This window comes from Anomalospiza imberbis, chromosome 2, assembly GCF_031753505.1.
Source record: "Anomalospiza imberbis isolate Cuckoo-Finch-1a 21T00152 chromosome 2, ASM3175350v1, whole genome shotgun sequence".
NCBI classification, from domain to species: domain Eukaryota; kingdom Metazoa; phylum Chordata; class Aves; order Passeriformes; family Viduidae; genus Anomalospiza; species Anomalospiza imberbis.
The window spans coordinates 13949930-13973727 of record NC_089682.1 but is presented as its reverse complement, the minus strand read 5'-3'; the positions used below and the strand labels follow the sequence as shown (position 1 = coordinate 13973727).

At 41.3% G+C, this 23798-nt stretch overlaps 1 long non-coding RNA gene across 1 annotated transcript; it reads right to left on the bottom strand.

The window, feature by feature from the left end:
* Positions 1-1145: 1145 nt before the first annotated feature.
* LOC137468303 (uncharacterized) lies at positions 1146-14381 on the bottom strand. Its single transcript, XR_010995854.1, has 2 exons — positions 11496-14381; positions 1146-1340 (listed from the first exon to the last, which is right to left on the bottom strand). It is a non-coding gene; the product is annotated as an uncharacterized lncRNA (long non-coding RNA).
* Positions 14382-23798: the final 9417 nt, after the last annotated feature.

Below are 23798 nucleotides of genomic sequence, written 5' to 3'. Positions count from 1 at the left end.
GTTGGGGGAAAAAAAATAAAATCTCAAATCTTTTCCATCTATCTGAGCGACAGTTGTGATTAGATGCACACACTTGGGAAATTACAGCATGGGGCAAGGATGAGGTGCCGCAATCCTTTCAAACAGACTTGTGTTCCCAGAGGGGACCCCTCAGATACTCCAGTAGACCCCATCCTTCTCCCCGTTCTGCTCTGTGGGTCCATTTTACCCCTCCCCACACGGGAATCCCCCACTCATCTCCCCACTGCGATGCAGAGCGTTCCTGCGCCCTGCGATGGAAGTAGCAACAGCAGGAGGCTTCACAGCTCACTGCCCGCAGCCCTGCAGCCTGAGCACGAGGCAGAAAAGCAGGGACAAAGATTGGAGTGACTTTGAAGGAGCAGGAGGACATGGATATTAAATTGCAGCAGAATACGGGTTAGCAGTTGAACCTGGTTTGGCACAGAAAGTCTGCCATGTCTGTTGCCCCTGCAAAGCTACATTTGGCCAACCTGCTTGCAGCTTCTGGTAAGGTTTATTTATAGGCTACCCTTTCACTTTTGTTCATGTACAATTAGGAAGTGCAGAAAACTAAATTACTTGCAGCAAATGGAATTTGAACAGGAAAATGCCTCCTTACATCCCATGGAAAATGAGTTCCTGGTGTCTAGCTCAGGAATCTTTTGTTCAACACCTCTGGATCATGCATGAGTTGCAAACCGATGTGCTTCGGCTGATAGGGGAGCCTCTTCTGCTCTTTTACATCTGTCTTTTGGGGTTCCAAGAGGAAGGACAGAGCTTGGTAGTGAATTTTAGAAAATAATTTCAGTTTGTGTGTGTGAATTCCCTCACTAGAGAACCTACTCATACCAGTCAAATCTCACTATAAAGAACTTATTCAACCCAACGGGTTGATTTCAAGAGCCCAGTATACAAGATAAAAATGGGGGAAAAATCTGTGTATTTGCTGCATGTTTTCACAGTGTTTAGCTCACAATTAAACTTTCTATTTTAAGGAGTATTACAATAGGGTTTTAATTCAACAGCATCTCCAGAAAAAGATTTATACTTCATACTTCCACATTTATCATGTCAAAGGATAGAAACAAATGAGCATTGTCACATTCTGACACTGAATAAAAAGTCGTGAAAGCCAAATGACACACTTAGAATTTACAATTTTTATTCCAGGAGAGAGAGAAACTGTTAAATATATTTAAGGAAAAAAAAAGTAAAGCATTCAAAACAATGAAAGAGAGGATTTTTCTTGCTTTATTACCTCTAGAATGTCAACCTCTTCTTTTTAACAGCCAGGCAGACAAAGACCTGTCATCCAGTATCTTCACAAATTACAGTCCAACCTGTAAATACAAACAGAGAACTTGATATGATCTTCAGGCATTTCCATTTTCTATTTAATACTGTTTCATGCATTCATGTGCTAATAAAGGTTAAACTAAGTGATCCTTCAAGCAGCCCTCTACACTTTATCTGCCAGAGCTATAAAAGCCAAAGAAAATTGGAGCATTTATATTGTGAAAAGAGAAAGACTCCGAGCATTGTAATGAAGTAGGGTATTTCTTCTCGTGTATCATTTCAGCAGCAGTTGTTTACAACAAAAACATTTAGTCAGAACTGGATTTTTATGAGAAATCCTCATGTGTTACTAATCTTCTGCTGACATCAGACTGATTCTCTTGGATCTTTCATTTGCTTCTGGTGAATCACCCTGCTCATAAAACAAATTGCCTTGTCCCGACTTGGATTTCCACCTTGATTTTCAGTGTGGCTTCAGGTATATGCAGCAGTTTACCCTTGAGAAAATTCAGCATAGTCATGCTAGCACAGTCTTCATCTTAAAATAACACACAACACCATTGTGCAATGAACAAAATAAAAAAATTGGAGGAATTAATTCTAAAACACTTCCAGTATAGAACAGCTTTTTTACCTCAGACTCCAAAACCAGAACCAGATGCATAATTCTGTACAAGATGGCCCACATAACCACAGATGAGAAGCAGACAAAAGTGTTTATCAAAATATCTCCTTATCCCCTTTGACTTCCCAGCCTTGTCTTCAGCCTTCCTGAGGTATCAATTTCTCCTACTCTATACTGCAAATACACAAGTCCCCTTTTAACCCTCTCAGTAGCTAGAAATGCATACAATAAAAACCCTTTCTGGAGCCCCACAAAGAACCTTTTGATAAAATAAGCAGCTGATTAAAATCACCTTTTCAGATCTCCATATCCTTCAAAAGCTAAGAGCACGAAGACGAATGGTTGCTTTGGCTGAGAACTGGCAGATTTGGGTTACAAGATGAGGAAAAGTTGTAATGAACATCTTTGTAATACAGACAAAAAAGATTGCCCCATGAATAAAGCCAAAGAAACACATGGAGACAGAGGCTGGGTTTAGCAAAATTGCTTCCAAATAGCTGAGATAAACATGAACGGGCAAATCTTGTTGCATCCACACATTGGGCTAGAGAACAAATTATCATTACAGAATAAATGGCATTCTCCTTTGGGCAGAGCTGATAAACAGCAATCCAGAGAGAAGGAAAAAAGCAAGAATATCCCTTGCAAAGGAATTACAATAAAAAGCCCATGTGTTACTATAATGTACGGGATGAGCCAACACCAATTAAAGCCCAAACTCGGCTCTGAAAGTACAAGCTCATCTCCCATTTACAGCAGCAATGATAGAAGAAGCAAATTTTGGCCATGACCTCAGCTTTTATTAACATCCTAGGTGCCAGAAGGCAGATTTACAAAGGCATTTTTGAGCTAAAATTGCATATGGGTCCGTTGACACAAGTACAGGGATTTGCAGAAAATTCTCACAGGATGCCTGAAGTGGCTTTTTAAATTTTTAATCACAAACAAATGAGTCATGTTAGAAAGAGTACACAGAAAGAGAACTACTACCATCACCACAAACATTGATTGTTTTAAAAAACCTAAATTAAGCTTGCCAATTCTAGCACTTTAAGTTTCTTTTCTCTATTATTTGTATGCACACACAGTCTGACAAAGCATCCCCAAAATTATAACATAGATTTAAACAAAAAAAAAAAAAAAAAAAAAGAAAAACTGTGCAAATTTTTAGAAATGCCCACTATGGTGCAGTAAAATTCTTTCATTATTTTCCCACTTTTTCATTTCAATCTGATAAATGTACACATTAAGCCCTTCTCTCAATAATTTTTTTATAATCAAGTGGAATCTGATTTTTTCCAACATAGGTATTCTGAACTGCTTCCTTCCTTTTCCAAAGGCATTTATTGACTTAAGTTGCTTTTTTATATTTGAAATGGAGCTACTGAAATTGGAATTGAGCAAAGCATTTCATTTCCTTAGATTGAGAGATTCTTAAAACTTTCCATGCTTTAATTATTTTGGGACAACAATGTTAGCTTTCCTTAGTAACTCAGAGCAGGTCCTTCCTTGTATGGCAGGCTAGTCAGTGCTTCTTTAGCTTAAAACAACAGCTCATCTTTTAAAATATTGAGTTATGCTCTTTGAACAATATGTTTTGTATGTTTTGTCATATCATGCTGCTTTTTGTGGTTTTTTTTTTTTTTTGAAATGTCTTCCTTGAATATTTTTTTACATAAGTTGGTAAAACATAAGTCTACCATTGTTTGCATCATCCTCCTCCATTTACTGTAATCTACAGACCTCGAGATTCTGGATTTGACAGCAGTGCCACCATCCAAGGCACTTACAAAAAAACAAACACCACAGCTACAGCAAGATCTTGAACTCAAGTGCTGGAGAGTTTCTGCATTTCAAAGTTATGGTTCTTTGTTTTGAGGGGGTGCCTACAGCTCTCAACAGCAAACTGATCCCTCCTAGGTATCAGATCATGTGTAATGAAAACTGAAAGGGAACATAAAAATAATAACTTGTTGACTGGTCTTTTTCCCCCAGCTGTCATTTGTGCCCTCACCCATGCCTTCATTTCTGTTTCCAAGTTAATGTTTTAATTTTGACCAAGCTCATGCTGAAATTCAACACAAAGCTATTCAAAATACAATCTAACTCCTCTTCAAGTAGATGGAAACCAAGATGGGTTTTATTTCTTTATTTCAGAACAGAAAATATTCCTGTATTTCTGCTAAGGCAAAGGCCAGTGCAGGACATCAAACCGCTAGATTCCATCATGTCAGAAGCATTTCCCACACATGTCTTAACAACGTGAGATAGAGATGGAAACAAAAGCCTTTTTCCCAAGCTAGAGCACCACACCAGTCCCGTCCCAAGCTCCTTCTCACTCCTTTCTGAGCTGGGACAATTGTTCAAAATCTTGTTCACATTTTTTCAATTTATTTTCCTTATATTTACTGCCCAATTTATACTGGCAATGAAGCCAGCCAAGACATTCGTTTTTATCTTGAGGAGAATCAGGTGGATTTTTTTACATACACAATATCTGTAGTCCTGGAGATGAACTGAAAAATCTACAGTAAGGACTGAGCAGCTCTTCTTAAACAAACTTGCTTGATTTTATTGCTGGTGCTTTGTTTTTCCTTTCCTCTCTTGTCTCTGTCACCAGTACCAACCATTTTCACCCCTGACATCACACTGTAATTTATGAAAGCTCTTGTTCTATGGTTTAAAAAAATTATTTTAATGACTTCCATTAATTCAAATACATCTTCAAGTCTTTGTGCTATAGCTACTGAGGAGTCTCAAAATGACTGTGAAAAGTATTTATTGAAAATTTTACATCTAAAAAGACTAGCTAAGAAATCTTTCCACAGATTGATTTTGACTCCATGGAATAGCCATGGTCTTCCTCCAAAATCTTTTCACAGATTGATTTTGATTCCATGGAATAGCCATGATCTTCCTCCAAAACCAGACAGACAAAAAAAAGCCACTTTGAGGAAAATTTTTTTAAAAATCATAGTACAGAAAATACTACCCTGAAGAAGGGTTCACATCTCAGTAAAGAAGAAGCTCAAGGACTGCATAACATCTGCTAGGATATTTGTTGTAGACATTGATGTAAAAATGTACATCTCTAGTGAGATGAAGGATGGTAATGCAGAGCTCGAGAGAGAAACAGGGCAGCACCTGAACCCTTTGTCTGAAGCGTAGAATCATCATATCATCATTAAGGCTGGAAAAGACCTCTAAGATCATTGAGTCCAACCATCCAGCTGTATGGCACAGGAGAGGTGTGCTTTGAGATACAACAGCTGTTTGTGTCCTCTTGCATCAAAAATATTAAGCTGTCACATGCTATGACTTTGCAAACCACGTATCCCTGCATGTGAAGAATAATGTGGAGCCAGACTTGCGTGAAGTAGGACCAAGAGGCCCACAGGACAAGTGTTCCTTTTATATGGCCTCCTTGCATCACCAGAACAGCTTCTGCTGGCTCCCAACCCAAAAGACAGGACCCAGGAAAGGGATAGAAGAGGTGGGAGGCAGGACCATGAGGGAGCTTGGCTCCCAGAGCAACCCAGAGCATCGAGGGAGACCAGGGACAGGAGACCAGGGAGGCCCGAGTCCCCACCTCCTGTGCTATCTCTGTGTGCACGCTGAAGGAAATCCAGTGCTCACATCTGCCTGCAGCACAGTATTCCCTAGGCTCCCACTGCAACAGAGCAGCCTTTGCTCTGCCCCTTGCACAGCTCTGCAAAACCTCATCTGAAAGAGTTAAGTGCAAGTGTAACTCTAAGTTCTATGTGTAACTTACACTGAGCTATTATAAAATGAGGAGCATTACCCATATTATAAATGTTACATGAGTAAATGAGGAATATGAATGAGAACTATTCATCTCAATGAGAACTTCTCTCCTAGAGAGTCTTACAAAGCCACAGGATGTCCCCAAGTTTCAGAATTTGCATTCCCACCTTTGAGTTAGATGAAAAACTTGCAAAAGCATATGTATCTAGATAGCTCCTTAACGACCCTGCCTCCTGGGAGGATTTTGTGTATTGAATATTCAGGAGAGAGACGGCAAAAGGTTGTACCCTGAATGCTTACCAATAATAATTGCTACTTAAATAGCGTTTTCTCCTGAAAAAAAAAAAAAAAAAAGCTTTACTGGGCACCTACTATCAACCCTCTGAATGAGGGAAAGCCAAAGATCTTCCAAAGATGTAGATGGGGAGCGGTGGGGTAGCAACTGAAACCATTTCCATTGCCTAAGGCTGTGTCTGTATCGCAATTAAAAGATTTTTGTGGCAAAAAACACTTAGTGCTGAGGACCTAATGCCACATTATTAAAAAAAAACAGGGAGAGTGGAGAGTGGGGATGTATTCAGGCATGGTCTAGTCTGATCTGATGTGCTGGGTTAGTGATGGGAGCACTGGCCTCCATCCAGGAGGAGCTGGGTTCATGAGCTCTGAGGAACTCAGTACCACAAACCAAATGACCTTAGTGCGAGCAACTGGAAGAGCCATTTCAAAATGTATTCCAGATCTGAATAAAACCACAAATGTAAATGCACACTTCTTCATCCTGTTCCTCAATACCTTTGAAAACACTGAAATAAGTAATGCACAAAGGCACAACTCAAGGAGAAGTAAGATTGCACAGTCATTTCTCTTTTGCCCAAGCTTCTATGCCTTTCATGTTGCTTTGATAATAAAGGGAATGAAGTCTGAAGCAGAGCTATTTAACTAAACTACACTCCATTGCTTGGTTCTAAATAAAGACATTTCAAGCTTTTCTACCTTACCTATTATGCTATTCTAAGACAGAAAGATTTCTATAATTTTAAAGGTTTGTTGGGAATTTTTCCTGTGCATTAATGAGATTTTTTTTCCCATCTGAGAATTTGGCACTTTTGTCACAATTACCACTCCACCTCTAGTTTCTTTAACACACCTGTTTCTGCACAGCAGACAAGAATGAGCTGGTTCTGTTAGGTGGTGTCTTCCCAGTGAGATGCTGCCACTGCAGTGCTGAGCACCTCTCACAGCAACACCAAACTCTTCTTTCTGAACCTTCAGTGCCAAAGCTGCATGTTGATTTTGCTGCACCAGAATTCCATTCAGCAGATTTCATTGCTGCACCAGAAGCATTCTTCCTGCAGAATTAACAGGAATGCCTCTGTGCCAGTGCAGGAACCATAACAAAAGCGGGCAGAATTGCAGCCTCTCTCTTTCTTCCAGGTTGTTTGTGAGGGCAGCTGCTTTTTATTAGCATATTTCTTAAGCTGAAAATCATTTTTTTAAAAAGAAATACACCAAAAAAACCCGACTACTCCTTTTTCAGTTCTGGTGCTAAGCGAAACACCATTTCTTTCAGGTACAGGGAAGGTAAATTGCAGCTTTAAACCAATGTGATCTTTTTCTGACAAACAGATATGATTTTTTGTTCCTGAAACTTCTCTCCTGCCCTTCCACATGCCCAGACTGGAGAACAGGCAGTGGGTACAGAAACTCCTCCCTTCCAGGAAAGCCAAACCATGAGCAGACACCTCTGGGGGTGAGCACCGGGCAGGAAATAAGTGCAGTGAAAGCTGGTTATAAACCAGATCCAAACGTGGATGCCCTGCAGCTGCACCCATTCCCCTGGGACTGCCCACTTACATGGGCAGCCAGGAGCTCTGCAGTGGCTCTTCCCTTTTCAAAGATACTGTGACCCCAGCCTCAACCCCTGCTCTTGTGTGGGCAGCTCTTTCCCCCTGGGTTTGGGACATGGCTATCTCCTGGGTTTGAAATTAAACCATTTGTCTAACAGGTCTCCCAAGACCCGGGCACCTCCAGAAGATGCCCAAATCCCCAAAATTTTCACACCTCGCTGGGTTAGGAAGTTAGGTGGAGAGCAGAGCAGCATTTTCATCTGGGAGCCCAAGGAAGCGACACGTTTGGCCCCACTGTGAAAGCAGCAAAGGATTCGCACTGCCCTGTGACCAGATCTTTTTGTGATGCCTGCCTGAGCTTTGTGAAGGAGCGGGGAACATCTCCACCACCTTCACATTATCCTACTTCAGGATCTTAGATCTAACTTTACTATGCTTTAAAAAAAATATCTGTTTTATAGGATTGGTCTGTTTCTATTCCTTGGCGATGTTCATGACAGCAACACAGCAGAAATATAGCACATGCCCTTAATTTAGTCCCTGTAAAGCTCTCCTGTTGCTGCTTAATGCAATCAATTACTGAGTAATCTGAACTGTGCCCACAAAATGAGCATAAATTGGCATCGAAGCTAGGACAATGCAAGTGGTGGAGTTAATTCCCAGCCATCTATTGTAATGCGGTATTCATTGGAGGGGTTTCTCTCCTGGTAAATTTTAGAAGCTCTTTACACAAATGACTGCTTTCCTTTGCTGTAGAGCAACAGGGGATGTCTTTTTAGCACTAAAATTACACAAAACATACTATGCATATATGTACACAAGCAGAACTGAACAAACAGTATTTATAGAAATTCTGGACCCATTTGCTTTGGTGAATAAATACTGTATTTAGGTAAAGTCCATTTACAAAAATACATTACACATCTATTTATATGTGTATATATACACATATATACATATACACACATCCCTTCGGTACAGAAAATTCCCTTTAAAAGTGTTTAGAACAACACTGTGCATTAACTACACAATAAGCCACACGCAGTGCTGCCGATGACAAAGAGCAAAGGGGGAATGATTTGCATTCCTGCAGAGCCAGGTGAGGCCGGCAGCGCGGGAGCCCGGCCCCGCTGCTCGCTCCGCTGTCTCCGGGGAAGGGCGGGAGCCGCCGGTGCTGGGAAGGCTGCACGGCCGTGCTCCTGCGCTGCCTCTTCCTCTCGCCCTCCCCAGTCTTTTCCTTCTCACACTGCCGCAGAGCTTTCCAAATGAAGAAGCTGTTTCCATGACACCAAACCCTTAATTTGAAGCATACATATAAACAGCCTATGATTGTGATCACAATGCACCATTTCTTATTTATTTTATTCTTTTTTTGGTTCTGCTTTGGACAGAGACAGGCAGTGCTTATGAAATACAAGATAAAAATCACTGGTTGTAAACAGCAAGCAGTTTCACCTTTAGTGTTTTACAAATATCTTGATTTCTCTATTAAATTTCTTATCATGTTTAATAAACCTAAGATGCAGACTAGTTGACTAATCAGAGTGTTTTGTGGTTTTGCTTTGTACTTGTAGCCAGACACATCTCCGTGGTGCTTTGTTCTTTTGGTGAGGTCTTAGCTTAGTGCATCCTTTCCCCTCACTATTTACTTTTTATTAAAAGCTATTTTTTGGTCACGCTCTTCCCCAGAACAGTGTTTTATAGTCTTCTATCATAGCAAACTCACAATAATAAACTACAAAAGTAAGTATTCTTTCTTTTTAAATGTATCTAAATTTTTATCTATTTATCTAGAAGGTAAATAAAAGAACATTCTTCTTGCATAGAAGAAAAAACTAAGAAAATATGTGCCACATTAGAAAAGACATAGTCTTAAACTTATACTGAATTTATATGCCATCCATGGAATACACCCCATAAGCAAACATTTTATTTTTTAATTCCTTAATTGTACCTTCTTAATCACAAGATCAAGATTTATTTGTCCTTCTAAAGAGGAACTTTAATCAAAATATTCTCAGTTAAAACACTGTAAATTTGTTTGATTCCCAGTGAAATGGAATCAGAAGGTAAAGATGGCAGAAGATTAAGGTTTTGTGCATCCACAGCACCCCCTCTCTCACCCAACTCCTGCTACCAATGAACTGCAGTGGCAGGAGCACCATGCAATAGCAGTTAAGTTTTATTCATACCCTCAGCTTTATTAACAAGTCTGAGACACCTACGGCGTGTACACCCACACACCTGCTCAGCCAGCGGCACAGAAAGCAGGCATGAGTGCTGAGTGCCTGATTCCCATTGCTCCCCACCTGCCAGGCAGCTGCCCACGGGATGTGGTGCCCTCAGCTCCCTTCTCAAACACAGCAACTCCTGCCCCACTGCTACAGGCAGGAATTACAGGCAGGTAGGAATTACAGGCAGGAATTACAGGCAGGAATTACACCATAGTTGCAATTCCCATGCCATTCCCTAAGTGTGCAGGGGGACACAGGAAGGTGGCTTGTTGTGATGTCGGCAAACCCAATGGGAAGAATGGTGATGTCTGACTTATTACAGAAGGCTGAATGATTTCTTTATTATAATTAGGCTATGATGCATTAATATACTATATAAAAGAGGATACTAAAAACTACATGCTACTCTCTCTAACTATCATATCTGACCAACTCACAACTCGTGACCCTGTTCTCCAGAGTCCAAACACAGGTGGATCTCATTGGCCATCAGGCCCAAACAATCCACCATGATCCAACCAGGCATTCGCTCTAGGTAAACAATTCTCCAAACACATTCCACAAGAGAAAGACAAGGAGCAGAAATAGAAATTGTTTTCTCTTTCACTTCTCTCTGTGCACCTTTATAAAAATCCTGAGAGAGAGAGAGAAATGTGCTTGCCACAGTGGCACATTTCCATCTGGCCAGCACTCTGTGCTCACTGTATGCTCACTGCAGCTTGTTGCTTTGGGCCAGATGTTTCACTGTCCTGGAAGACAGGAAGCAACAAACAGTGAAACAACATTGGGAGCAGCTTTTCAGTATGGAGGCCTGGAGTCCCATCCTGAAACACACAAGAGACAGCCCTAAATGTGATGGCTTGCAAGTGATTTGAGTAACAGCAAAATCGGCACCATCCCTTTTCCTATCCCCAGATTATCCAGAAATTCCTGCACACAAAAGAAAGGAGAAAATTCTATGGCTTTATAGGACAAGTCAACCACTGATATACTTGCAAGCAGAGTGATATATTAGGGTAAAGGTATCAGGAGGATTTCAGAATTGGAGCAATAAATTGTTTTACTGATTTCTTTTCCCCATCCATGGAGGCTTTCTTATGACATAGACTTTTCCCCAAAAGCAGCCTGTTCCAAAGGCCAAGGAAGGCAGAAGGACTCCCTGTGCTGGAGACACCAGATGTCCCACCAGGTAAAATGTGCTACACATAAACATGAGCACGTGGCTGTACTATCCGTGAAGGACACAGCCACAGAGACTTGCAGGAAGTAACAAGATGAGTAAAGCCTAAAATCCCATAAATAGCAGGAAACACTCAAGATGTAGAAATGCAAAACACAAGAGAAACCAGCAAAGCCTAGGGCATTGCACCCAGAGCTGAAAGGGGTAAGGCTTCTAGGTGACCACAGGAGTTCATGCCTGGGATACCCCCTTCTGTGTGGCTACTTCAGCCAGGCATGATCTCTCCTCCACATGAGACCACACAAGAGCCAGGCTCAAGCCTGTTCCATGCAGGTTTCCTCTGCAAACCTCAAGCAAGCTTTTCAGTCATCTGTCAGGGAAGAACAGCAGCAGGGCCACACATCACAGGGACAGGGTGAAGTAAAATACATGGAAGCACATATGAGCCTGCAGGAGCAGGTACTAACAGAGATGAAAAACCCTGAGAGAAGAAGCAGGTCTGGGGTTTACAGCATCCCCATCCCTGCCTTACAAAAGATTTTCCTTACCTTCAGGAAATCCTCGTCCACCAAGAGCATCCAGCCTGGAGGGTGAAGTGTGATCCAAGGTCTGTTGAGGAGTCTGGACATCAAGGACTGTGCTCACAGCCTTTTCATCACCCGTGGAGAGCCCAACAGACTCTAAAAACAATTTGGGATGTGACAAGGAAATGAGATAATGATGCATTTTAAAGTCAGTTATAGGAGAGAGATGGGGTTCCGATGGAAGGACAAAGCTCCTTACTGGATCACACTGACAGGGTGACACCAGAGACAAGTGGTTTGAACTGAACGAAAGGCTTTTTCAATTTTAGTGTAGAGATTATACCATTAGGATGTTGCTGTTCTGTGTGTTATTCTCAGAGCCATTCATGCATCTCTCTTTTAGTTGAATTATATTTTTTCCCTTTAATAAACTTGCTTATTCAGTCTCACTATCACACCAAAGGACTAATTTGGATTTAATTTATCTCTTTCTGCGTACTTGCCATAGCTGTTGCTTCTTTTACTTTTTCTCCCCTATCTGCCAGTCTTTTTAATTCTCTGTCTTTTGTGTGAGCCTTGTAGGGCAAGGATCATACCTACTTCTATTTTTGGAAACCATCTACAGGGAATAAATTATGGTAATTACGTCCAGCAGAATTAGATTGTAGTGACTGCCAGACGTGGAATAGCCACTGTCAGAGATGCTCAGAACAAGGTCTGGTTTCGCCCTCAAGTAAGAAAGGAACAAGGAAGATGCACCACCAAAATCAGTATTATGAGAGTGCCTCTAATCTCTGGAAAAGTACGTGGTGAATGCTGCCTACAGCCAGGGAATCACAGAGAGCCAGGCATTTGAGCTTTACCACAGAAATGATATCACAACATTAGCGACCGCTGAATTTAGAATTGAATGCTACTAAAGTTCCCATTTGAAGCTACACTTATTCCCTTGCTCAAGGCTTTGAGGGTGGCTAAAAAGGTGGAGAAAAACTTTGAATGCAATCTTCATTTTACACATTTCTGATATTTAAAATGTTTCAAAATTATTGGTGTGCTACACTTGCCCTCAGTCCAAGCGGTAGCTTATCTAATATTACATTCTGAAAATTTTGGAAATATGAAAATAGTATTTTTCCATGTCATTCAACTAAAATCTGTTTATTTATGTAGCAGAAAAAAATGGTCAAATATTTTAACATGAAATTAAGTGTGTGGCATAAACCTCCCAGAGGAAAAGAAATAAGACTTGTGTGAAGGTGCAAGGTTCGGAAGGTCTAAGGTGAGGGATGCCAATGCTGACATAGCTGCCCTTTTGACTCAGACACCTGAGGCTCCGTTGGTGTGATGCTCTAGAGGTGAGGTGGTTTAAGGAGACAAGGTGCAGGCTGAGTTACCCTAGCTTGTTCTTAATTGCTTGAAGCACTTTTCCTCTTCTGCTGCCTCTATCAGTGTTCAAAGGTGGCCTGTGAGGAAAGAAAAGAAATGGTCCTTGTACCCTTATCTTTCTGCTTCGTGGTGGGTTAGAGACATCTAACCCACCAAGAGCTGGGAGTCTGGCTTTTTGGGGTTTTGCTGACTTTTCCTATGAAGAATTCAGGTTCTGTGTCTTCTTTGAGGGGCAGTCATTGGCAACCAGAGCCATGAGAGTTCTGCTGACACTCTGGAGTCAGGAGCTTCCACAGCTCCAAAGAAGACTCACCTGGCACCCAGAGCATGTCTGCATGTATGAAAAACAGGTTGTTCTGAATGTGGTTCATCTTTTTGTCTAACTGATGTAACCATGTGTATGTAAATGTGGATTAACATGTCCATATTCATCTTCCTGTAAAAAGTATAAATTGCAGAGCTTCACAGACTTTTACTACAGTGCGTTTTTTTCTGTGGGCTGTCTTCCCAGGTGGATATTCCTGATTTAAGGAACTAGTTTCCATAAAAAGACACTTTTTTTTTCCAGTAACAAAACACCCTGCCAGTGTAAGAGGAAACCAGAACACTCCAAATATTTTTCTCCATGCTGACAATCATGACACACAGCTGATATGATTGATGAAGCATCAGGAGAGCAGAGGGGAGTGCCAGTGTTACTCTGGCATTTTGGACACCTGCCAGATCTTCCCTTAGGCTGTTGCACTGTGAGCCTGCCTTAGGGCAGTTTCATTTCTTCTCCAGCAGCACATCATCCCAGAGCAGCAGAGCTCCTCCTCTGTGCCTTTCTCTGAAGGAACTCAGGGCAGAGCAGTAACCACCTGGAATCCTCCCTGATGAGAGAAGCTGCCAATATCTCCCTAAAACCTGAAAGTTTCTAAACAGGTATCAGAACAGATGGGGAGATGCATCCCTTTTTAAGTCAGGATTTGCATTTTCTTGCATTCATATTGCAAAGGTTTTGTTGCAGCCCACCCTTTTGGGATTTCTGTGCTGGTTGAAATAAAAAGAGAGGATTTCAGGCAACACCTGACTGTTGAGTATGGGCCTGAGCCCCATACTCTTCAAAAGGTCAGTACCTTCCCTTGTGAATCTGTGACTGATTGCAGGTATTAACATCTCCTCAACCACATAAATAGCCTTGAGTAAGGAAGGATTTCAGAACATTAACCTCAGTAATTAGTCTCCTGTATCACCTCCCTTAAAGGACATATGCTGAGAAGGAGGCAACAAAAAGACATTAGAAGAAGTTACTCCTTTTTCCTATACCTTTTCTTGTTTCCTCAGGCTGGCCCTAAGCAGGAGAGAAGTTTCACCCTTATAACTGGAAAGGCTCCTGTGGTTGAGCCTTTGGACATCTACCCTTTTCCCTCTCTTAAGGAGGAGCCGGTTTTGTGCACTTGTAAAAAGTGTTGTAGATGTTTCTCTCAAGGTCACTTGGCTGAAACAGCCCCCAGTGTTTTCTTTCCTTATTCCAATGTGCTTTCACAACTTTCACAACAGCTTTGTGTACTGGCAAAGCAACGTGTACAGCCAAGCAGTTTGGATAGCTCACCCAGCAGCCCACTGCTCATCACTGGCATGGGGAAGCCACCATGAAATCTACAAGATACCTATCACAAAGATTTTTACCTTATTTGTTACTGTCAGGATTGGTGAGTAGTTTGGAGAAAAGCAGCCAAGGCTGCAGAGTTCAATTAAAACTTTCCCATTTAATGACAACCCTTTACCAATCACAGATTTCTGAATCACTCTGTTCATTCTGTCTTAATCCATCTTCAGCCTCACATCACCCCAGCTAAAAAAGCCTGTATTTTATATGAACAACACATATAAGCAACCCACACATCTTGCCTAACACCATGATTTGCACATGGAGGTAAGGAGCTGAAAGAAATATGAGATGCAATTGATAAGACAGCAGCACTATCCCTGCACTGTGCACACAAACTTCACCAACAATCCCATTGGAAAAGAAATCCCTGAGGTGCCATTGTGCAGGGAACCCACGGCTCAGGCTCTATAAGAAAGCAGTGGGAAAACCTGCTGTCTTCTAGGAGCTGGTACAGTGTCACTGTCACAGAACTATTGAGTGAGTGAGCAGCACCAACTGTCTTTTCACACTATGAAACCATATGTCTTTTTAATTTGAAAAAAGGTTGGCTGATTGAGGCCATTTATATCTATATTTCCTATGGGAATTTTAATAGCAAAACACCAGCTATCTATAATAGTAATGCTGACCTCTGACTATAGCATCCTAAACTCTGGAATTATAGCAACCTGCTTAGAAGTTTCTACACCTACATAATTTCAGTCCTAGCCCAGTTTTTGGGACTGGTCTACTCCATTTTTAAAAGCAAACCCATCAATTATCTGGATATTGAAGGAGTGAAGGATAAACTTGAACAAGTTACATGAACATTTTAATTAAAGCACATCTTGACAGAAGATCAAGAAGAGAATAGTAAGTTAACATCCATAAAAAATGTGTTGAGACAGCTCTGATGTATTTTCCAGTTGTAGAAAAGGTAATTGGATGAAATGAAGGGGAAACAAATTCAATGTGATAAATGTAATAGATATTTATTGCTACAAAGGATTAGCTAGAATTACCTTCAAGCACAGGCTTGATGCTAGATATGATAATTTGATAGGGAGAAACTGCCTTTTGCTTTCATACTATATCAACTTTTTTTATTATGACATATCATAAAGGGGAGAAAAAAATCACATTATGGATTTGCTGGCCTGTGGGATAACCTTGAAATTGTGCCATTGAATTTCCACGTCTTTTTTTAGACTTCCAGTATGGAACCCAAATAGTATTGAAAGTAAATGGCAGATTAGAATATGAGTAAATACAGAGTGTGACCTTTTCTTGCCACAGAGAAAATCCCTGCGACCTCCACTCTCTGGGAGTCAAGGCACAAATGAAAGTGCCTAAAGGGAGAAGAAAAAGTCTTGCCCAGGAAGATAACAAAACTTTCTCAGCCGTGAGCATGTCTTATAGAACGAGAAAGTGTTACTTTAAACCAGCACTCCATAGATCCTGTGCGTATGTAAATAGGGGTGATACATCCATTTCACATCTGTACTGGTCCTGTACCACAGGATGTGAAGCACATGGCTTTTGCCTTACCAGTAATGACTCTGCCTTACCAATAATGACTCACGTGCCACCCACAGTAAAATAAGCAGAGAGGGGTGGCACAGTAACTACAAATACAGAACAAATGCGTGGGTTTTTTTCATTCCATCTTCAAGAAAATAAACCAAACCTAAGCAGCAGTTTTGCCTGAACAGAGTGCTATAAATAAGTGTTACAAACAAGCAGTGTTATAAACAAGTGTTATAAAGAAGGAGTGTTATAAAGAGTTGAGAACTCCTAATTTATCTGCAAAACAGACATGCTGACATCTATAGCGTTACAAAGAAGATGGATTATTTAGATGGATTATTGCTAGACTGCAGGTTGTGCAGAGGTGGGACCTGTGTCTGTAAGACTGTTCCTAGCAGAGTAGTATTGCTACTAAAATATTAATAACAAATTATATACATAGCCTGAAGGATGGGATCTTTTGCCTAAACTCAAAAAAACCCACTGAACAAGTGTATGACACCCTCAGACACATTCACTCCAAATTGTTCTAATTCAGCATTGCCATTTTTCTCCATTATCCATCCATGAGATATTAATATAATTATTTCAGAACATTGCTCAGCTCTTGTCTGCTCTTGGAAATATACCAAAATAGCTACAATTATTCTGAGATGGTTTATTTCAATATAAATCCCAAAGCGGACACTCTTATTCCAAAATAAGAGTTCTTATTTCCAATTTAATTTAATCTAGTTCTAAAATATCCTCCTGGGATCTTATTCTGGAATAGTTATTTTGGTACATTTCCAAATGTAGCAAGCTCAAAGTCAGGGATTGGAGACTGGAGTTTGTTGAAGAGAAAATTCTGTTTCCACTTGAAAAAAAAAAAATCCAAAGCAATAAGCTTAAGAAATCCATCCCTTTCAGAAATGCAAGCCCTTACACAAAAAGGGTAGAGATCCTATTTCAAGAATAGCAGTTTGCTACCTCTGCATCTGTAGATACCAATTAATGTTTCATCAAAGGAGTCACTCACAGAGCTCCTCCACCCCTTTTTTTTTTCATCTAAACATATACTGTCAAAGCAAAAGAGAAAAAAATAAGAGTCAGAAACTAAACCAAGAAAATAATCTAGCTCAGGAAGCCTTCTGATCCTGAGAAAAGGGAAATGTAAAAACCTCCACTAGCTCAGCCAAAGATTTCCATCAGCTGTTAATTTTACACAGAAGGTGTTTGTATGCTGAATGCTAGGCTGTATACAAAACCTGCAATAGGCAAGCCTTAAGAGAAGTACAACAAAGTTATGAACCTATATAGGGGAAAAAAGGATATTTGTTGCTTCTAAAAATCAACTATGTCTTTTACTACACCAAAGCCTAAACTTTCTAAAATTTCTACAGTACAAAAGGGGACTTGGAGAAAATCTCAGTTTTCTCTACCTCAAACGATCTCTGGGAAGCAGAATCACAGAATGGTTTAGATTGGAAGAAACTTTAACAATCATCTAGAATCTATGACTTAACGATTTCCTTGCTGGGAATAACAGCAATCAGAGATGGTGAGAGAGGACACTGGGAGTGTTTCATGTCAGAGTGGTTAAAGTCATTAGAACACAAGCAAACATGCGGACCCATCTATGGCTCAGCAGCTTCCTCTCTATCCTTTGGCTTCAATGACCACTCAAAAGTATTTTCAAGGCTGAAACGAATTCTGATATCAGCAGATACTGACAAATGGTTATTACCCAGAGCCTCTGCCTCTGAGTGTATATGGGCACAAACAAAACAAAGTAAAACAAAACAAAACAAACAAAAAAAAATCAGAATAGCTTCTTCCTAATACACTAAATGTAGATATTTGATCTAAGCAAGTTGTCTTTATTATATCTGTCCCACAATTGTTAGTAAGAGATATGGTCTATCTTTTATGGATTTCATAGACTGTCAACAACACACCTTTTTTCCTCATTTTTTACTCACCCGCCTAACAAGAGAATTCAAGGCTTTCTTATTTCCTTTAGAGTCCTTTTTTCAGCCTGACCATGCACAGAATATATGAAGCAGCATTTACCAACATTACCACCAACATCCCACAGAGCCAGAACACATCAGCTCTATCTTGCATCCCATGGACACCTTTGAAAAGTGTCCCAAGTGAGAAGAATCGTGGATTTGTCTTTACAAACAAGCTGTGGGTCTGCTGGTAGATAAAACCAGCACTGAGAGATAAAGGAAACAATGGGAAGGATTCCACTGATTGATGAATAGAAAAAGATATTTGCTTTTACAAATAAACTTTAGGTTTGCTGATAAATGAAATTAGGCATTGACAGATGAAAGAAACAATGGGGAAAAACCCTAAATTCCGTAAGAATTAAAAATTAAAAGGGAGGGTTATACATAAGAGGGAAATCTTCGGTATCAGGCATATTGGGAAGTCTGTACCTCTCAAGTAAATCAGCCAATGGGGAAAGAGAGAAGGGAAATGTGGCCGGGAAATTAGGATAAAAAGGAGGCTGTGTCCTCCAAAAATATGAGAGACCCCAGGGGAATGCCCCATGGCCTCTCCCTTTATTCCAATAAAGTAAAAGGACTCCTCTGTCTCCTTTTGGGACATGAGCTCTGATGTTTGCGGATTAATTTTCCTGACACAAGCAGCAGTGACGCGTGAATCCCTGTGCTTGTGACTGTGCTCCTGCCTGGGGCTGCCCCAAGCCCACTGGAGCGCAGCGGCCCCGCGGGGGCCTGCGAAGGCAGCAGCCATGGCCCTGTGGGACAGCTGTCTCAGCAGCCCACCCTCACCCCGGCTCACACACCACGGGCAGCAGCCATGGCCCTGTGGGACAGCTGTCTCAGCAGCCCACCCTCACCCCGGCTCACACACCACGGGCAGCCAACACTTCTGAGGCAGGGAAGGAGTCTCCTGCTTTAAACAACGCTGCTTTGGGGCAGCAGCCATGGCCCTGTGGGACAGCTGTCTCAGCAGCCCACCCTCACCCCGGCTCACACACCACGGGCAGCCAACACTTCTGAGGCAGGGGAGGAGTCTCCTGCTTTAAACAACGCTGCTTTGGCAAGCCAAACGTGTGTAAAGGGAAGGAATACAAAGAGTAGCTCCATGTCCCATTCTTGCCCTCACAAACACGACGATGACACCTCCAGCAGCAATGCTTCGGGCCCGCACAGGTAACATCGCCGTGCTTTTGCTTCTCCCTCTCCCATAGGAAAGATTTGGCCCTTCTTGCTCCCAGTGCAGAGGAAGAACCGTGACCATCCTGTCCCACATGATGCTGAGCTGTGTTTCACAGCCAGCAGAGAGACCTCAGCGTGTCCCGAGCTGTACAGAGCAGCAGTGTTTGAGATGGAAACCGCAGAGTGAGAAATGGCAGCCCAGGTGTGGATTGCCCCACAAGTGCCATGCAGCCCGCTCTGGTCAGTGCCCTCCTCTGCACGGCAGCAGCCCTGCCTGCGCCTCGGTAACACCACCGCCGGAGCTGGGAGGGATACCAAGAGCCACAGAGCGAGCAAATATCCCCATCTAGCGTCCCTGAGTACTGCAGGGTATATGCTGCTCTTTCCATCTCTTTTATCCCTTTCCAGTCATCCTAATTCTTAGTGAGAAAGATGCTGTCTCCAAAAGAGAGACTAAAAACTACCACTGCCCCCCAGAAGGGCATTATGCAGGCTCTAGGCATGCAAACAGCTCAGCCAGCATGCTGCTAATTACATTTCTGCGAGTCTGCTCTGAGCTTTCTCTTGAGCAGCAGCTGCTTATTATTTCAGCTCACATGGTCGATCTCTGTGAGGTTTCTTTCTTGGCTCCAGTCTGCTAATCTGACCACAAGGAATCGACAAATTAGTTCTAGAGGATAAATCAAAGGGGGTTTTGTGTGGCCTTTACCCCCTGTTTTGCATACAGTGCTTCCATCTCACTGCTGTCTCCTCAGTTCTCCTAGAAAAGCTCCCTGGCTACAGAGGCGTGTTATTTGAGGGTGAAATGCATTAGCCTCTGTTTGCTCCAAATTTAATTCATCTATTTAAATAATTTAATACAGCATCCATCAGTATGAAAGCTGGGCAAATTGAATCCAAAGGATTTGAAGACACATAGATTAAATAAACTACCTTCAAATCCTGGCTCTCAAATTATCACTGCCCCGGATTAATTCTACCTTAATTAGACAAAATAATCTCCTCAAAATGATTAAATTTGTGACATAAAGATGAAATAAACATAAAGTAAAAGCAAATGGAATACACACAGCCAGAAAGCATAAGACATAATACAGAGCCTTAAATCATACTAAAAGTCATTTCGTTTAGGCTCTCATTAGAGCTCTATAAAATCATGAGTGGCATGAAAGAGATGAATAAAAAGTTTTGTTTCTCAACATACAAGAAATAGAGGTGCACCACATGAAATCTTTAGCCAGGGCTTTAAAATAAACAAAAGCGAGGGCTTTCTGACAGAGTGGATCATTAAATTGCTAAACTCATTGCCAAAATTGCTGCAGATGCTGAAAGCAAAAGTAGAATCTGACAAATCAACAAAAGATAAGGCCACAAAGACTTATTAAACACAGAGATCAGAAAATCTTTAAGCCATAAGCTGCTGAGGGGTGGGAGAACATATTGGGGAAATATCACTCAGTACTTTCCCTGCAGTTACACCCTTTCCTTAATTATCAGCTACTGTCAGAAACAGGATACTGAACTTGATGGGCCTTTGGTTGAGCATAATGGGGCTATTCTTATAATGTGACAAGTCAGTCACATTATTTACTTTAAAATGTTGACACTGGCTTCAGTCTTGTACCAGAAGGTGACTAAAGAGTATCCAAGTTAAACTCAGCTCATGGAGTTTAGGATAACAATTAGGCTCCCAGACTTACCTAACTTCAGGAGTTGTTCATGTTGCAACTCCACTTGATTGTCAAGTCCATTAAGCATCACTACTGTAAAGGCAGAGGCAGGCATTTTTCTATGGCTATGGCCTATGATGACAGCAAGCCAGCAGGTTACAGAACAAAAGACAACAGTACTCTCTAAAAGGTCCCTAGCAAGCAACTTCATTAACAACAAGGATTTTAAGGGGGAAAAAAAAGTAATATCTTCAATAAAGGCCCCAAAATTTAAGGATAGAATTGAAATAATTTAAAACATCTTTTCCATTCAGGTAGCTAGAAACCGTAGTGAACAGTGCTTTGAAGTCTCTGGAGAGTCTTTTGGAAGTAAGCATAGACAAGGACATAGTGCCTGCCCTATCTGGACTGTAGTGAAAAGCAACACTTGGAGATCAGGGTCAGAAAGATGCTGGTCCAAACCAGCCCTCAGAAATGAGAAGCAAAGCAGGTGATCACTCCAGTCAGTGTAGAACTGGTGCTAAATTCAAGGAGAGGTAAGGAAACCATCCAGTTTTTTACCTTTGCAGTAAGTGATGCAGGCCCATACCTCAAACGTAACCAGCAGCACCACCTGACAGACTAACCCTCTCCTCTTCAGCCACAGTGCCAAAGTTTCTGAGCAGGAAAGCATCAAGACAGCTCAGTTTTAAGCTATTTTTAACACTAGCTGGAGAGTCACCAGGACTCTGAGAGCAGTGCAGCAGGTGATAGTCAATATTGCCATACCCTAAGTCTACTGCCAGAGCTGGATCATCCCACCAACTGCATTTTTCAGAAAAGAAAACATTTTATTTTTGTCTCCTGGAAAAAAATCATATGTAAGATGAAAAAAAAAAGCCCTAGATTGATGCAGCCTGCAGACCTGACTCACTCTTTATTGTCTTCAGCAGAAAGACTCTTGATGCCCTCCTGGGAGTGGATTGCAGCCTTCAAAGTTGCCTAGAAACATAAAACATGATAAGAATGTTCAGGTATTGAAGCTGCTCTCAGAAGCCAGGTGAGGACAGCCTCAGGCTTCCAAAAAGCTCATGGAGAAACTGTTTACCAGGAGCAGCAGAGTGGAGTTCACTGCCTTTTTCACCCACATCAAGAGCCCTCAAAAGCCAGACAAGTGGGTGCTCCCAAAGGTGGCACTGGGATATGCAGGCAGGTGTGCCTCACCACTGTGACATTTCACACTCACATCAAAACAAGTTCTTTTTTCCCTTGTTTTCCCTTGTTCTTCCTCCCTCAGTTCTCCATGCAAAGTCCGTCTCCATCTTCCACCATCATCTTGCTATAGCAGGAACAGCCAAATACCTCAGCCCAGAGTCAGAAAATGTAATGGTCACCCTGCTGACTGTCCTGAGCCAGTTCTCACTCTGCACCTTCCTTTGGGGAACAGTTCTCAGCCAGACACATTTCCCCCATCAGACTTGTACTGGTACTGACTTCTACTCCTGAAACAGCCTTCAAAACCCTTATCAAGGCTTCCCTTCAACCAGTCACCATCCTGACCCATACACAGCCTTAAAATTACAAGCCCTGAATCCCTCCCAGCTTAAACAATGCACATCCAAATTACTTTAAATCTCTCTTTTTTTTCCTCTCTGCATTTTCCATACACAGTGTTAAGACCCACAGCAGAAAACTGTTTCCCTGTGTTATTCTGTAATTTGCAATGCCACCCACCAAATGGTACAGTAGAAATAGTTAATCACATAGGCTCAGGATATGCATAAGCTGAGTAGTAAAGGTGCTAATAGGTATATTTGAATTCAAAAGAGATCTGAGAGGTGGAAAATAATATCTTATTAGTATGCTATATGTGTGTACAAGGCAGCAGCCTGTTCTCTAAAAGATGTGGGGAAAAATAGTAGAATCAAAGCCTTCAGCTTCTCCTATAACAACACATTAAAACTGGTAATCTTTATTTTTTTTCTCATTAGAATTATTAACACTATTGATTTCTATATCACAGAATTTTGAACCATTGCAAAATACGTTACACACAGTATATATGCATTTTTGTATGTTGACAACCACTCATGTCTGCCTCTGGGTCCAGCCTCAGATACAGCAGCTCAGTGTTTCCATATAACTTGTAGTTTGCTTGGCATTTGGAGAATGTGTTGAACCTGAATCACGTAGGAAATGGGTCCTCAAAATGAGCTGTTAGAATGTACTGAATATGGGCTGAAATAACACAGCATGGAACCATTTTCAACTTGCTTACTTTTATTTCCCAGAACAGACATATTCTTCAAATACATGTAATTTATGGGAATTGCTCTTTCTGTCTTCAACACACTGCTGGTTTGCAGGTTGTTTTCCCCCATTCTCTTTGCTCAATCTATGAGCAGCAGCCTTCACCAAACAGGTCCAGCTGAATGTATGACTGAGCACTTATTTCAAGGGGCCAGGGACAGAGGTTCTCCATAGAGACAAGGAAGAATAAGATCAGTGAAGCACACAGATTATGTGTGGGCAGGATTCATAAGTTAAAAACTTAGAAAAATCAAGTTTACCCAAGCAATTAATCCAAGTTTCATTATGACTACTTAATGTGCTCTTGGTAGTCAACTCAGTAATTCTATCACATCCATCACATTTACATCTCAGCTAAAGAATCTGGAAATTATTCTGCAAGATAACAGTTTGGGAGAAAAAAGGGTTATCATTTCTTTTTAAACCTTGAAGCATGAAGGGGAGAATAAATACTGGGCTATTTGAACTTAGAGTGTTTTCACTGGCATAGAGAGGCATAAGATTTTAACCTGTTCTCTTTTTAAACTGAATTTCAACATTAAAAATTGATAAATGGGTTGTGCCACCCACAGCACACTCTGGGACCAGAGGCATGGCTGAATCTAAAAAAGCATTAGGCAGTCCCTGCCTGTAGACATTCTCCCCCCAT